This window comes from Muntiacus reevesi, chromosome 2 (genome assembly GCF_963930625.1).
Source record: "Muntiacus reevesi chromosome 2, mMunRee1.1, whole genome shotgun sequence".
Taxonomy (NCBI): domain Eukaryota; kingdom Metazoa; phylum Chordata; class Mammalia; order Artiodactyla; family Cervidae; genus Muntiacus; species Muntiacus reevesi.
The window spans coordinates 174,602,210-174,615,126 of NC_089250.1; positions in this window are offsets into that span (position 1 = coordinate 174,602,210).

Here is a 12,917-nt window from a genome sequence, read left to right on the forward strand (position 1 = left end):
AGATGTGGCACACGGATGCAAAGGAGTGTTACCCAGCCACAGAAAGGAGAACGCCATCGTGCAGCAACATGAATGGACTTGGACTGTCACACTAAGCCCGTCAGAAAGACAAGCGCCGTATGACATCACATACAAGTGGAATCTAAAATATGACACAGATGAACGTAATCTATGAAACAGAGACTCAGAGAGAACAGGCTGCCGTGGGGGAGGGGAGTTGGGGGGCTGGGGTGAGCGGCTGCAAACCATCTGTACAGAATGGACGAACAAGGCCCTACTGTACCGCACGGGAAACTGTATTCAACATCCTATGACAGACCATAGTGGAAAAAATATGGAAAAGAGTATATGTGTAACTGGGTCACTTTCTGCATGGGAGAGACTAACCACGCTGTGAAACAATGATACTTCAATAAAAACGCATGTAAAGGACGGATGAGGTTGACTGCTTGACGGAAAGCGTGGTCTGGGCGAGCACCACGGATGGTTCACCCCCCGTGGAAAGCGGAACTACAGGGACCCGAGGCTGGGGCCGCCGGGGCCAGGAGGGGCCTCCTCCACCCACTGCAGACTCCGTGTCTTTTCCCACTCCACTGCACTGCCTTCCTGTCCTACTGCCTGGGACATGTTCAGGGTTTTTTTTCATGTGAAACAATCATACAGCCACACGGAAGTCATAGAAACAGCATACAGTCACCCGCCCACGCCAGTGGCACCGTTTCACACACCTGAGTTGCGCTCAGTCGCTCAGTCGTGTCTGACTCTTTGTGACCCCATGGATTGTGGCCCAACAAGCCCTCTGTCCATGGTGATTCTCCAGGCCTAGAATACTGGAGTGGGTAGCCTATCCCTTCTCCAAGGGATCTTCCCAGCCTTGGAAATGAACCAGGGTCTCCTGCACTGCAGGTGGGCTCTTCGCCAGCTGAGCCACAGGGAAGCCCCATATCCTGGGGGTGCAGTACCAAACCCAGGAGGGCGTTTGTCCACCAGTGTGGCCGTGTGGACTACACTACAGGTCACGCTACGCGCTCACCGAGTCCCACCAGCTTTCACAAGCGCCTGTGTGTGTGAGGTCTCTGCAGACACACCCTGTGTGTACAGACCTGCGCAACCACCACCCTGATCAAGAAACACAGCCAGCCCGCCGGCAGGAAGACCACCGCGTGCCGTCCTGCACGGCCGCCCCCACTCCCAGGACCGCCCGGTCCTTCTGAGAACCTCGTGCAAATGAAGTCACATACTCTGCAACCTTCTGATACTGGCTTTTTTTCCGCTCAGCATAATTTCCATGAGATCTATCCAAGTCGTTACTGTATCAACTGTCTGCCACCCACCTGTTGAAGGACATCTGGGTTGTTTTCAGCTTGGGGTTTTTACAAATGAAGCTGCTATGAAAATCCTCATACAGGCTTTTCATGTGAACTTAAGTTTTCATCTCTCTGGGATAAATGCTCAGGAGTGCAATTGCTGCACTGGATGGTAAGTATGAGGTTAGGGCTGGATTTTCAGAGCTCCTGCACCTCTTCACGTTCCCACCAATGGATGGGAGGTCCAGCGGCTCCACACCCTCACCAGTGCTTGGTGTTGCTGCTGTTTTGAATTCTGGTGTTGGAATGGTGTGTACTGATACTTCTCCACTGTCTAATGTTCAGCCTCTTTTCCCGTGCTGACCTGCCATCAGCCTCTCTTCTCTGAGAGTCCTCATCTTCCACCTGTGTTCTGAACACTTCGTTTTTACGACCAAGTTTTAAGAGTTCTTCACATTTTCTAGATACAAGACCTTTGTCAGATGTCTGGTTTACAAAAATCAAACCTTTTTTACTAGTCTGTAGCCAGCACGAAGACTTAAGTAAAATGAAGAAACAGAAAAACAAGTTCCAAATGAAACAAGATAAAACCTCAGAAAAAGACCGTAACGAAGCAGAGAGAAATTATTTATCTAAAAAAGAGTTCAAAGTAAGAGTCACAGAGATGCTCGCTAAGCTCAGGAGAGGAATGGATGAACAAAGTGAAAATTTCAGCGGAGAGAGAGGACATAAAAGAAAATACCAAAGAGAGGTCACAGAACTGAAGCAATAATTAAACTGGAAGAGTAAAGAGGTGCAACAACAGACTAGACAAAGCAGAAGGAAGGATCAATAAACCTGAAGACAGAGCAATGAGAAAATGCCGCCAGAGCAGCAAAGCGGAAAACAGAACATGGGGTCCCTGGCGGTCCGTGCGCTCCAAGGCAGCGACTGTATGCGATCCCTGGTCAGGGAACTGGACCCCACATGCCGCAACTAAAGGGTCCTGCCTGCTGCAACTGAGACCCAGAACAGCCAAATAAATGAGTATTTTTAACAAGAATAAAAAGAGTGAAGACAGCTTAAGGGACTAACGGGAACCATCAAGCAGACCAACATCCGATTCCTGGGGTCCCAGAAGGGAGAGACAGACAGAGAGGCAGAAAACTTACTTGAAGAAATAATACCATAAATTTAATAACCTGGAGCAAGTAAACAGAATCCAAATCCAGGAATCCCAAAAAGTTCCAAATAAGATGAACCCAAAGAGACCCACACCAAGACACATCATAATTAAAATGTCAAAAGTGAAGGAAGAGAATCTTAAAAACAGCAAGAGAAAAACAACTTATGCTGATGATAGTCATAAGCCCATGAGCCGATTTCCTGGCAGAAACTTTGCAGGCCAGAAGACAGTGGCATGGGACACTCAAAGTGCTGAAAGAAAAAATTCTCCAAGAATACTCTACCTGGAGAAGTTGTCATTCAGAACTGAAGGAGAGAGACAGAAAAAAGCTGAAAACAATGACCATTTCTAGACCAATCTTCTAAGAAATGTTAAAGGGGCGCTTCAAGCAGAAACAAGAGGGCAGTAATTAGTTAACAGGAAAACAACTCTCACTGGTAACACTAAATACATGGTTAAATTCAGAATAATACTGCAAATACGCAAAGAGTTAGTTGCTCAGTCCTGTCTGACTCTGCGACCTCATAGCCTGCCAGGTTCCTCTGTCCATGAAATTCCCCAGGCAAGAATACTGGAGTGAGTAGCCATTCTCTTCATCAGGGGAGCTTCCCTACCTATCAAACCCACATCTCCTGCACGGCAGGCAGATTCTTTACCATCCGAGTCACTGGGAAGCCCCAGTATTGTAAACGTGGTGGGTTAGTCACTTATAAAGCTAGTATGAAGGCTAAAATACAGAAGTCATAAAAAGTTATTAATTACATAATTTGTTAAGGGATCAGTTCAGTCGCTCAGTCGTGTCCGACTCTTTGCGACCCCATGAATCACAGCACGCCAGGCCTCCCAGTCCATCGCCAACTCCCAGAGCTTGCTCAAACTTATGTCCATCGAGTCGGTGATGCCATCCAGCCATCTCATCCTCTGTCGTCCCTTTCTCCTCCTGCCCCCAATCCCTCACAGCATCAGGGTCTTTTCCAATGAGTCAACTCTTCTCATGAGCTGGCCAAAGTACTGGAGTTTCAGCTCCAGCATCAGTCCTTCCAATGAATATTCAGGACAGATTTCCTTTAGGATGGACTGGTTGGATCTCCTTGCAGTTGAAGGGACTCTCAAGAGTCTTCTCCAACACCACAGTTCAAAAGCATCATTTTTTCGGCGCTCAGCTTTCTTCACAGTCCAACTCTTGCATCCATACATGACCACTGGAAAAACCATAGCCTTGACTAGACGGACCTTTGTTGGCAAAGTAATGTCTCTCCTTTTTAATATGCTGTCTAGGTTGGTCATAATTTTCCTGCCAAGGAGTAAGCGTCTTTTAATTTCATGGCTGCAGTCACCATCTGCAGCGATTTTGGAGCCCAAACAAATAGTCTCTCAATGTTTCCACTGTTTCCACATCTATCTGCCATGAAGTGATGGGACCAGATGCCATGATCTTAGTTTTCTGAATGTTGAGCTTTAAGCCAAGTTTTTCACTCTCCTCTTTCACTTTCATCAAGAAGCTCTTTAGTTCCTCTTCGCTTTCTGCCGTAAGGGTGGTGTCATCTGCATGTTGGTGTCATCTGCATGACACCGTATTAATTACATAATTTGTTAAGGGATCAGTTCAGTCGCTCAGTAAGGGTGGTGTCATCTGCCGTAAGGGTGGTGTCACCTGCATGTCTGAGGTTAGATGTTGCTCCTGTTAAGGGACACACAGGACTAAAGATGTAAACTGTAACATCAAAACTGGAAAGCATAGGACTTCCCTGTCAGTCCAGTGGCTAAGACTAAACGCCCCCACGCAGAGGCCTGGGTTCCATCCCTGCTCAGGGATCTAGAGCCCTTATGCCACAGCTAAGACCCGGCACAGCCACCTCAGCTAACAAATAAATATTAAAACAAAACAAAATCCCTGCAAATATAAAGCATACTGGTGGTGGGGGGGAGTAAAAATGGAGAGCTTAAGAATGCATCCAAACTTAAGTTGTTATCAACTTAAAATAGGCCATTATAAATGTAAGTTGTCTTATGTAAGCCTCATGGTAACCACAAGCAAAAACCTATAGAGTAGGTAAAGAATGGTGGCTCTGTGGTAAAGAACCCACCTGCCAATGCAGGTGACACGGGTTCAATCCCTGATCTGCGAACATCCCACATGCTCTGGAGCAACGAAGCCTGTGTGCACACTGCTGGGCCGATGCTCCAGAGCCCGGGAGCTGCACGGGGAGAAGCCACCGCGGTGAGAGGCCCACACACCACGGAGGGCAGCCCTCACGCCCCACAACTAGAAAAAGCCCGCATGCACTCGTGAAGACCCAGCACAGCCAAAGAGAAAAAAACAAAGGCCTATAGCAGATGCACAAGAGGGAAACCAAAGTCATCTAAGGATGCTCCGACAGAAGATAGACCCCGGGGAGGCAGAAAGAAGAAGTGAGAACAGAGGAGCCAGAGAACAATTAACAAGGTGTAGTCAGCACAAGACGATGGACGCTCACTTCAAATGAAAACAGGCCAGCAAAGGCCACAGCGGCGGAGCAGACAGAAAGCAAGACGCACCCACATGCTGCGGACAGGACACTCATCTCAGATGTCAGTGCACACACACTGAAGGTGAAGGAATGGAAAACGGTATTTCATGAAAATGGAAATCAAGAGAAGTCTGGAATAGCTCTACTTAAATCAATCAGCAAACTTTAAGACAAAGGTTGTGTATGAGAGACAGAAAGGGAAGTTACATGATGATAGAAGGGACCCTTCAGCACCTTAACATTTGTGAGTATTTATGCACCAGTACAGGAGCGCCTAAGTATACAAATCAGTATTAACAAACCTAAAGGGAGAAACAGGCAACAGTATAAGGATAGTGCAGATGTTAACAATTCACTTTCACCCATGGACAGATTATCCAGACAGAAAATCAGTAAGGAAAACACTGGCCATAAATAACACATTAGACCAGACAGACTTAACAGACAATACAATGAAAATTCCATCCCAAAGCAATAAAATATATATACTCAAGTATGCATGAATGTTCTTCTGGGTAAACTGTATGTCAGACCACAAAACAAGTCTTACTACATTTAAGACAAGAGACTGAATCACATCTAGCATCTTTTCAACCACGATGCTATAAGACAAGAAATCAGTTACAAGAAGAAAACTGGAAAAGTCACAAATACGTGGATCTCAAGTTACTGAACAACCAATGGGTCAAAGAATAATACTAAAAAATTTAAATATCTTGAAACAAACGAAAATGGAAACACAACGTATCAAAACATACGGGGGATATACCAAAAGCAGTTCTAGGAAGTTCATAGAGATAAATGTTTACATCAAGAAACAAGCTATTTCAGCTGCTTAAAACTCAACATTCAAAAAAAAAGAATATCATGGCATCCAGTCCCTTTGCTTCATGGCAAATAGATGGGGAAAAACTGGAAACAGTGACAGATTTTCTTGGGCTCCAAAATCACTGCAGACGGTGACTGCAGCCATGAAATTAAGATGCCTGCTCTTTGAAAGAAAAGCAGTGACAAACCTAGACAGCGTATAAAAAAGCAGAGACGTCACTTTGCCAACAAAGGTCCGTACAGTCAAAGCTACAGTTTTTCTAGTAGTCATGTATGGATGTTAGCAGGACCATTATTAAGAAGGCTGAGCACCCAAGAAATGGATGTTTCCGAACTGTGGGACTGGAGAAGACTCTTGAGAGTCCCTTGGACTGCAAGGAGATCAAATGAGTCAATCCTAAAGGAAATTAACCCTGAATACTCACTGGAAGGACTCATGCTGAAGCTGTAGCTCCGACACTTTGACCACTTGATGCAAAGAGCCGACTCACTGGAAAAGCCCCTGATGCTGGGACAGGCTGAGGGGAGACGGAAGCTGAGACAGCTGGATGGCATCACTGACTCAATGGACACAAGTTTCAGCAGACTCCGGGAGATAGTGAAGGACAGGGAAGCCTGGTGCCCTGCAGTCCATGGCATCACAAAGAGTCAGACACAACTCAGTGACTGAACAACAGATAAACCACCTGCCTTTACCCTTCAAGGAACCAGAAAGAACAAACAAAGCCCAAAGTAAGGAGATAACAGAAATTAGAGCAGAAACAGAGACAACAAAAAAGATCAGTGAAACGAAGAGCTGAACTTCACTGGCAAACTGCTCGCCAGATTCACCAAAAGAGAGAGGACTCAAATACAATCAGAAATGAAAAAAGAAAGTTACAGCTGGTGTCACAGGAGCACAAAGGACTGTAAATAACTACGCAAACAGTCATAATGCCAAGATGGACGACTTACAAAATGGATAAACTCCTAGAAATACACAACCCACAAAGATTGAATCATGAAAAAATAGAATCTGAATGAACTAATTACTACATAAGAGACTGAATCAGTCACCAAAACCTCCCAACAAAAATCCAGCACCAAATGACTTCACTGGTGCATTTTTACTAAATGTTCAAAAAAGATTTAACATCTATTATTCTCAAACTTTCAAAAAACTGAAGACGAGGGAACACTACAACACTCATTTTACAAGACCAAAATTACTCTGATACCAAAACTAGACAAGGATGCCACAAGAAAACTGCAGGCAATATTTCTGATGAAATAGATGCAAAAGTCCTCAACAAAATATTAGCAAGATGGAGTCAACAACGCATTAAAATGATCCTATGCCACAGTCGAGTGGGATTTATTCCAGGGATGCAAGGATGGTTCATATCTTCAAGTCAATCAACGTAGTACATATTAACAAAATGATGAATAAAAGGCATATGATTATCTCAGTAGGTGCATAAGACACATGTGACAAAACCCAACATCCGTTTATGATCAAAGCTCTCAACACAGTGGGTATAGAAGGAACACATGTCAACAAACTAACGACCATGGATGGCAAGCCCACAGCTAACATCACACAATGGTAACAAGCTGAAAGTTTTTCCTTTAGGGTCAGGAGGAAGACAAAGATGTCCACTCCTGCTTCATTTATTCAACAAGGCATTCAAAGTCCTCCTCAGAGCAATTAGGCAATAAAAAGAAGAAAAGGCACACAGACTGGAAAGGAAGGAGTAAAACTGTCACTGTTTGCAGATGACAGTTCGTAGGTACATAAACCCTAGACGCCATGAAAAACTGTCAGCACTAATACACAAACTAAGTAAAGCTACAAGATACAAAAATATACTGTGTTTCTATACACTAATAACAGAAAAAATTCTATGTATAATTACGTCAAGAACAGAATACCTAAGAATAAATTTATCCAAGGACACAAAAGATGTATACTGAAAGCTTTAAGACACTGATGAAAGAAATGGAAAATAATAAATAAATGGAAAAATATTTCACACTCATGGATTGGAAGAACTAAGATTGTAAAAATGTCCATAATACCCAATCTACAGGTTCAGTGGAATCCCTCTCAAAATTTTAATGGTAGCATTCATAGAAATATAATGAACAATCCAAAATTTGTATGGAACCACAAAAAGACCCCAAATAGCCAAAGCAATCTTAAAAAAGAGGAGCAAAGCTGGAAGCACCACACTTCATGATTTCAAACTATATTACAAAGCTACAGTAATCAAAACACCATGGTATTCACATAAAGACAGACACACAGATCAACTGAACAGAATCCAGAGCCAAGAAATAAACCCACACACATATGGTCAATTTGTGACAAGAGAGTCAAGAATATACAATGGGGGAAAGGGTGGTTTCTTCAATAAATAGTGGAAAAACTGAATAACCTTATGCAGAAAATAAAAAGGAAACCAAACCACTGACTTGCACCACACACAAAGGCCAACTCAGAACAGATTAAAGGCTCGCACCTAAGATGTGAGGCCACAGAACGCCTAGGAGAAAGCACAGGCGTTAAGTTCCTCAACACTTACTGGTAATGAACTTTTCAATTTGATACCCAAAGCAAAGGCAATAAAAGAAAAAAAATAATAAATGCAACTACATCAAACTAAAAAGCTTCTGCACATGTAAGGGAACCATCAACAAAATGAACAGGCAACCTACCAAATGGGAAAAAATACTGCACATCATATCTGATAGGGGGTCAACATTCCCTTATGTACATAAAGAACTCATTTAAAAAATTTAAAAAAAAATTTTTAAGTGGGCAGAGGATATGAATAGATAACTTTCCCAAACAAGACACAGATGTCCAAGAGGTTCCACGTTACTAGCCATCAGGGAAACGCAGACCAAGCCCACAAGCAGCTGCCACCTCACGCCGTCAGGATGGCTCTCAGCAGGGATGGGGATGTGCTGAGATGTGGGTACGTGGGGGCCCGTGCACACTGCCGGTAGCATGCAACTCAGGGCGGCCGCCGTGGAAAGCAGTATGGTGACAAAAAGGACCAGCAGGTGACCCAGCAACCCCACTTCTGGGCATAGACCCAGAAAAAATGAGCACTAGAAGGTTCACCCATCAAGGTCGTTGCAGCATTATTTACAGTAGTCAAGATGCGAAAGCAACCCGAGTGCCCACTGACAGATGCATGAATAAAAAATTACACACACACACAAACACACAGGAATATCACTCAGCCACTAATAAGAGCGACGTCTTGTCACGTGCAACAAAATGGGTGGGCCTTGACGTCACTGTGCTGAGCGAGCCCGAGAGAGACAGACACTGCGTGATCTTGCACGTGGAATCTGCACAGTGAGGCAGCAGCACACACGCGACCTCAGAGACAGAACGGACTGAGGGGCTGGGAGCGCACAGGGGAGGCGGGCGAAGGGACTCAGACGGGACAGACTTCCAGGCGCAAACCGCGCGAGTCCTGGGCTGGGACCCGTGACCGCTGGGACTAGGCCCGCACTGCCCATCTGAAAGCTGCCGAGAGGGACTCCTCAAGGTTCCCGTCACAAGAGAAATGCCCGTAACTGCGTGGTGCTGGACTTCAGGTGTGATTACTCTGCTACGTATTTAAGTATTGAATCACTATGTTGTACACCTGAAACTAATATAATGCCAATTTTATCTTAATAAAAAATTTTTTTCAGCCCACACTCTTGTTCTCGGACTCTGCTAACACAAATATTAGATCTTTCTTTATTGTTCCACAGATTCCTAACAGTCAGGATAATTTATTTCCAGCCTGCTATCTCTCTGTTGTTCAGATTGAGTAATTTCATAACAAGTCTTTAAGTTTACCGGTTCTTTTTTTTCCCCTGTCATTTCCAACCTGCTACTCCACTTGTCCAGTGAATTTGTTTTTGCTGCTGTATTTTCAGTTCTCTAATTTCTATAACTTGATTCTCTTTTATATCATCTGTGTCTTAGCCGAGACTTTCTTGTCCACTTGTTCCAAGGTGTTGCTCTGAAACGTCTGTGAGGCAATTCCAATGCCTGGGGGGAGCTGCCCGTGTGGGGTCCGAGCTGCGGCAAGGTCTCCTGCTCACACTGCGTGGATCTCAGGCTCCGTCTTCTGCTTGCGGGGAGGACAGTCCCGCACGGCTGCCAGAGCGGGAGCCGGACACGGCTGCGTTAGAAGCCCCTAGACGCTTGCAGCGGAGCCCCCCACCCCCGACCGCTCCGCGCCGCGCCGGCCCTGTGGCTTCTGTCTGCAGACCCGGTCACCACGCCCGCGCCCGTCCTGCGCCCAGTGAATGCCCACCTCTTCCCCACGCACCCCGGGCAGCGTCCTGGAGGCCAGCCCTCCTCCTGCGCCCGAGGCCAGGCCCACGTCATCTGCCCGGGGTGAGCCAGCTGCAGGACCGCGTCTTTCACGTCTGCAGGCCCACCTCCGGACGACAAGTGTTAGACTGGTCTTCTAGAAGCACAGCCTGAAAGCGGAATTCTTGGCAAGGAATCACGGGTGTTCCCAGTAGAAAGAAGTCTGGGGGCGGCAGCATGGGCAGTGGAGGCAGGATGCGGCTCCCCCGAGGGGTGGCCTGGCCTGGCCTGCGGGGGCCTGGAAGCAAAAACGGTGCTGGAGTCTCCGCCCCGCCCGGGACACGGAGCAGGGAGGCTGAGGCGGCACATGCGGCCATTACAGGGCCATGCGCTCATTTACCGAGACTCAAGGAACCTCTGAACACTTAATTGGCAAAAATATATCCATCTTTTCTTCTTTATACATCCTAGTGTTTTTACAAGAATATTCACAACAGCCCAAAGTGGAAACACCCCAAAGGTCCATCGACAGAAGAAGGGATGAGCTGAGGTCACCGGAGAAGCAGACACGCTCCTTGTGACGCCGGGCCGCGGTTCCCGTCCCGGGACAGTGTGAATGGGCCTGCGGCACCACACCGCCAGGAGGAGTGCTGTTTCCACGGAGAAAATTGTGAATCCCAGCCCCGCCAGAATGAAGAACCACCCCGTGTTTTCTTTTAGCTTTTGTTGTCTCTTTTCATCTTAAATATTTAATACTCTGGGGTGTACTTTGGTCTGCCACATAAAGCAGGATCTCAGAAAGTGTCTTCCAAGTGGGTGACCAGCTGTCCCACACTATTATTGACTAATCCATCCGGGGGCCGTGACTGCCCACATGTCTGGTTCAAACCCGGGTCCTTGCCCATCGGTCGGTCTGTCTGTCCCCTCTGAGTCTCAGGGCGTCGATCAGTGGGGAATGCTGGGTGGGGGTTACTGATGGGCAGCCCCTGCTGATCCCTTCGTGTTTCCACGTTCTTCTTGGCTGTCTTCACACACATTCTCATCCAGATGAACGTGGGAATCGCTATATCATATTCCAGAAGTCGTGCTGGGCTTTTGTATGGAATTGCTTTAAATTTATAGACTATCTTAGAGGAAAATTATATCCTCACAGTGTCAGGTCTTCTAATGCTGCAGCACCATAATTCTCTCCTTTAATTCAGGCTTCTTCACACCCTGGTGTCAGAGCCACGTGCAAGGACGGGAGCCCGGGGGAGGGGGGGTCTGCCTGCGGCCACTCCCACCCCCTCTGGCCTGACACCCCCCTCCTGAGCGAGACTCAGGGGCGCATCCCCACCAAAGGAGCGGATGCTGTGAGCCAACCTGGCCAGGCAGAGCCCCCCGCTGCAGTGATGGGGCCGCCGGGTCACGTGCTGTCCCGGGTCTGCCTAGGAGTGGCTCCTGTGAGGAGCCCTGGGCAACGGACAGGGGCGAAGCCAGGCATTTAGTGCCGGGCTGACGAGCCAGGCGGATCTCCTGAGGAGCAGGCACCGGCCCGGCCGGCTCAGGGGTGCAGGGCGTCCACTCACCTGCTCTGGCCTGCTTGGCGGGGCTGGAATTTCCTCCCGCCTCCGGAGGTCGGGGGGCAGAGGGATGGACTTTAGGGGGGCCAGCTTGAGGGGGGGCGACGAGCCTGAGCCCGCTCAGAGCACGTCGTCCTCACTGCTGGGACCCTCAGTGTCCCCTGGTTCCGGGGGGCAGGGGGCTTCTGTGCAGGGAGGACCCCACCAAGGCCTGCACCTCCCAAGCTGCACCCCTGGAGTGAAGATGCAGGCGGGCCCCCAACCAAGGAACTCGGGAGCCTCTAGGAGATCAAAGGCCAGGAAACGAGTTCTCCTGCAGCCTCTGGGGACACAGCCGGGCCCCGTGAGACCCGGTCCAGGAGGACTGCCCGTGACCCCGGGAGGCATCTGTCATGTTGAGCCACTGATTTGTGCTGTATGTTGCAGCAGCAATGCTCCGCGCAGCCTCTGTGCTCCCAGGGCTCAGCGCGAACCTGCTGTTTAAACCCCGCGGGGGAGGAAGTGAACTGTGCCCCGCTGTGGACTCAGGGCCTGGGCTCCCAGGAGGGGTTCCCCGAATCCACTTCGGGCAGAAGACGAGGGCAGGAAGCAGAGCAGGGGACCCGCGGGCTGAGGCCGCAAACTCCTTTATTCACCTGGAGAAACTGCAGAGGAAGCCCCGCCCCGGCCCGCCCATCCCAGCACGGGTGTCTGCAGTGGGGGTCCCCCCAGGCCGTGAGGGGGTCTGCTCCAGGGTTCCCCTCGTGCTGCTGGGCTGCTGTGACCTGAGGGTTCCCGGGTGGAGGTGCACCCCCCACCCCTGCCCCCATCTTCCCACGGCCCTCTCCCCGCACCCTAAGATCCCCCCCTGCAGGGACCCCGGTCAGCTCACTTGTGACATCACAGAGAGCCTCATTCTCGACCCCGCACATTCACAGGCAGTGGAGGCAGGACTGCGACCTCCCTGCGGGAAACGGCTCACCCGCGACACCCCCGCGGTGTTCAGACAGTCGTGGAGGCAGACACTGCGGAGAACTGAGACCCAGAGTGAGCCCAGCCCAGGGGGCCTCCGGAGAGGCTGTCAGGGGTGCTGCTGAAGTGGCCAGGGCCCGGCGGCCACGAAGGCAGACGGACCCTAATCGGCTCTGCTGTCCCCCTGAATTCCTCCGCAGAGCACACGCTGCCCGCCCCGCTGCGCCTGGTGCCCGGGTTCCCTGCGCGAGACGGACGCGTGGACCTGCCAGTGCTCCCAGGAGGGCC